This window comes from Lipotes vexillifer, unplaced genomic scaffold (genome assembly GCF_000442215.2).
Source record: "Lipotes vexillifer unplaced genomic scaffold, Lipotes_vexillifer_v1.1 scaffold479, whole genome shotgun sequence".
Classification (NCBI taxonomy): Eukaryota; Metazoa; Chordata; class Mammalia; order Artiodactyla; family Lipotidae; genus Lipotes; species Lipotes vexillifer.
Window position 1 is genome coordinate 3,049,791 of NW_006796443.1, and position 4,857 is coordinate 3,054,647.

Genomic DNA, 4,857 nt, shown 5'->3' on the forward strand with positions numbered 1-4,857 from the left:
TTAAAGACAAACACTTCTGATAGGTCATTATTAGGAATTTAGCTAATTATGCATTAGTTTCTATTGGGAAGCTTTACTACATGTCTTGTGATGGCAGTTATACCAGACTATCTTTACAAGGATGTCTGTAAATTAAACAGCCTGGAAGGATGAAGACGGCATCTCCCTGCAGGACAGAGGACAGATTGGTTACCTGACCAGGATAATAAAGGCTGAGTACATTTGCCAGCAGCTCTTTATAAGACTGGTGGCTTCCCTTTGTGACCGCCTGGAGGGGTGGGACAGGGAGGGTGGGAGGGAGGGAGACGCAAGAGGGAAGAGATATGGGAACATATGTATAACTGATTCATTTTGTTATAAAGCAGAAACTAACACACTATTGTAAAGCAATTATACTCTAATAAAGATGTAAAAAATGAATTAATTAATTAAAAAAAAAAAGACTGGTGGCTTCCTAAACTCTGCCTTCCTCAGCTGTGACACACACCCACCAGGTGTGAAGTACCCACCTGGCGTCACTCAGTGTTGCCCCCCTGGAAACTAGGGGACAAGGGAAACTCACGCAAGCAGGAAGCTCGCGCAGCAGGCTGTGCCATGTGGAATAGAATCTTTTGTGTCTGACGCAGGAATTTTGAGTCTTTTTCCAACATGTATGGAACTGTGGCAGGCTCACTTATTAGCTCACAGGCAGGGTAAAATCTCAGAACCTTCACTGCTCTTGACAGTTATGTGTGATTGATTAAGTATTTGCAGAGGCTCCCCAACTCCAAGGGAAGTTTCTGCACCTCCCTCTGAAGCCTGAAACTCACAGCCATCACCTGCGCTCACACAATCATGGCAAACCCACTACAGAAAACCACCTTCCTACAAGACCTGGCCACCTGATAGCTACTAAAATGAAGGGCGACGGGAACAAGTGGAGGAGGCTTGTCCACTGCCGGGTTATTAGCGCCATCGTGACCCCGGACCTATACGCCCCGAACAAGGTATCCTTCTTACTCCCTGATTGATTACATGCTTTCCCAGGCTGACCTGTAAATCCCTGCCATCAATCAGTCTCATGGGAAGAAAATCTCGTATCTTGCTCCCTCTCTTCAGGCTACCCCAAGGGTGACACAAGCCAGACAGGTTTTGAGAGGCACTGAGGTGCCCCAACTTGCTTCCTTTTCCCCACCTTGCTGGTCAGGCTCATGGACAGTAATAACCAATATTTACAGAGCACGTCTCAATAATCATTCGATGCTTCTCCCACCTGGAGATGCAGACAATTTGTAGGCTCTCTTCACAGAGGCTCAGCGAATCCAAGGGGCTTCGCCCAAACCCACAACTGGAAACTGATGAAACGGACACGTCGGCTCGGGGTTTCCAACTCTTTCTTCTGTAACCGTTCCACCCTGTATGCCAAGAAACCCAGAAGCCCAGCAAACGGCTCACCCAGGAGCTCAGAACGCGGCTCCTCCGCCTGCTTCTCACAGGGAACGCCCACGGGCGGCGTGGTTCTGCATCCTCCCAGCACAGATAGCACCTCCCACGTCTCCCCCGCCCCGGGAGAAGGGCTGCGCCTGCGCACAGTGCCGTCTGGCCCAGGTTCCAGAAGCGGAAACCCAGGGGTCCAATCAACCACCCCCCAACACAGCTGCACAGAAACTGAGGCTGTGCCCTCCAGACCCCACTCTGGCCCTCTCATTCGCTCCTTCAGCTACTCTGAGTGGCCCCATGAGAGCCAGGGGAGTACATTGGTTAGGTAGCAGGGTCTAGAGCTAGATGACATGGGATTTTTTAACCCTGGCTCAATCACTTATTAGTTGTAAGATCTTAGGCGACTTATTTAACCTCTCTGTGCCTTTGTTTCATTATCTGTATAATAGGGATAATAACAGTACCTCTATTACAGGGTTGCTGTACAGATTGCATGAATTAAATAAAGTACTCCAAACAGGCCTATACTCAATAAATGTTATCTGTCACCACCACTACAGCTGCTGTGAGTCCCCACTGGACACACTGATCCCATTTTGGTTAGCACCCCAATTTCTCACCGTCAGGCCTGGGCCTGAATTCAGGTGAACTTCTCCCAAGTTCCCCACACCCAACCCTACAAAACCCTACAAAACAGCAATCTAGCCTCGCCCACTCTGCCATCAGAAACAAAACTGTCAAAGAGAGTGCGATGAGCTCCAGAAATCTTTCTTACTGAATGAATAAATGTGTTGGGAAGACTCTGCCCTTCACAGTATATATTCTGGGAATACAATCTACCTGCTCTGTGAGTAAATCCACACTGTAGGCAGAATAATGACCCCTTCCCCCACCCCGCGCCCAAGATGTCCACATTCTTCTCCCGGAACCTGTGACTATGTTACCTTACCTGGCAAAAAAGGACTTTACCGATAGGAGTAACAAGGACATTGAGATGGCAGATTTTCCTAGATTATCCAAGTAAACCCAATCTAATCAGGAGTCCTTAAAAGCAGAGAAACTTCCCCAGCTGTAGTGAATCAGAGAGATGGCAGTCAGAAGGATTCAGCTCATCACTGCTGGCTTTGAACATCTTGAAAGGGGCTACAAACCAAGGAATGTGCGTGGTCTCTGGAAGCTGAAAAAGGCAAGAAAATGGATTTCCTCTGGAGCCTCCAGAGAGGAACACAGCCCTGCTAACAGTTTGATGTTAAACCTGTGCTGGACTTCTAATCTCTAGAACTTTAAGATAATAAATCTGTACTGTTGAAGTAGCTAAGTTTGTGGTAACATCTTACTGCAACAATAGAAAACTAACAGAGTCCCTCTCTCTGGATTCTCCTACTAGGGAAAGCCCACAAGCCAGTATCTGGGCACTATGCTGTGGAATTAAGCAACAGAAAACCACATACAGGGAAAGACCACAAGCCAGTATCTGGGCACTATGCTGTGGAATTAAGCAACAGAAAACCACATACTTCCTCACTAATTCATTCTTTCATTGAGTCACCCAATGAACTTCTGAAGCACCTGCCATATGCCAGGCACTGTTCTATGTGCTCCAGAAAACAACAGTAAAACAGAGAGAAACAGTTGGCTTCTGTTCCATGGAGCTTACGTCCCAGAGGTAAGAGAGAGAGACAGCAGACAGACCAATAAAGAAATAAAACAATTTCAAACAGCGATAGGTGCTGTGAAGAAAATAAAACAAAATAAAGAGATAGAGAACACTGGGGCAGAGCCAGGGGAAGGAAACCCCAGACTGGGTGGGAGGAAGGCTCTCTAAGAAATGACATTTGAGCTGAAATCAAAAAGGTACAAGGAGTCAGCGAGGCAAAGATCCAAGTCAGATCCTGAGCTGCTAACCCATGGCTGACCGAGGCATTCTTATTGAGAAGGTAAAAGATGAAACAGCCACTCTGAGAAACTGGCACAACTTCTTGCTCCAAAGAAAAGTACACCTTGTGAATTGCTTCGCTCATTTTCCTGTCCTCACTCTTCACAAGCATGACTTTTAAGGCTTCATTTTTTAACATACTTTATGAGCAGTGTAAAGGCAGCACTACCCCCAGAGTCCCTGATATCACTCTCAGTGAGATCACTCAGTGCTCTCCTTATCTGAGTATGGATGCGGTTAGATTCCTGGAAGGGCTGGATTGCTCTCATTGTGATGGATTTCCCTGTGGCTGGCTGTTTCCTGTATCAGTGACACTGGCTCCAGGACCAAATCCATTGCTCAGGTTCAGACCCAGATGGAGAGCCAGAGCCGATGCAGACCCAGCTGGCTCCCCTGCACACTTAATTAGGAGAAAAATATCAAAGTCTCTAGATGGTGAGCAAATGTGTAAACTTCTCTCTCCTGTCTTATCAGGTAGGAATGATGGTCTGTGCCATCCAAATCACACATACACACAACAAGCCACTCGATTTATCTATTATTGATAAATAGTGTCTTGCTCTGACATCTATGGTAAAATAGTGAAAGCCACTCCAATTTTGATTAAGACTGTCGAAGTGTCATTAATTATTTCTCACAATTGCTCCTTTCATAGGTTCTTTATGAAGGTCAAGCTAGAATGGCCAAGCAATCTGTCTCAAGCCAGCGTTCCCAGACGTACACAAACAATCCAGAGCAGCGCAAGCCATCTTGTACACCTGCTAAGACTCTCTCCCACATATACTTTGCCATGTGAGAAAGTTACAAAGGTGAGATATGCAAAATGATTCCAGTTCTAGAGCTATTCTACCCATTTTTGTTGTTTTATATGTTAACATAAGAAACTTACATACAGACTTCACATTGAGTGGAAAGCCTTTTGTGTTGGGGAGTTGGGGTGCAGAGTCAACACTTCACAATGATAATTCACTGACCCTGAGGATGGTGCTCAGATTTCAGAGCCAGAATATGAGTCTGATTTCCAACCCCACCATATAACAACTGTACGACCTTGAACAGGACACACCTCTGACCAAGCATCAATCCTTTCTTCTCTATAGATTGAAGTCGAAAGAAACGCCCTTTCACCTGTTTCAGAGGGTTCTCACAATTCCAAAATGAGATGTACTTTGTGAACTAAATATAAGCGTAAACGCAAAGTCCCCCCCCCCCCCGCCCCCCCCCCCCCGAACCCAAACCCCCCCCCCCCCCCGTCCCCACCCCAGCCTTCTCACTCATAGTGCTACAGATATGTTGCGTTTAAGGCAAAAGCCCAGGTCCCGGTTCTCCGTACTCCACCCAGGATTCCTCTCCTCAGTGACTCCCTATGAGATGCCCTGGTGCTTGTGGGCGTGGCTGTTCCCACACCTGAGAGCATTCCTCTCCTCTTCGCTGTGCTATTCATGGGCTCCACTGACCACTGTTACTCTGCCACCCACAAGTCACCATCGACCCCCCCCCCC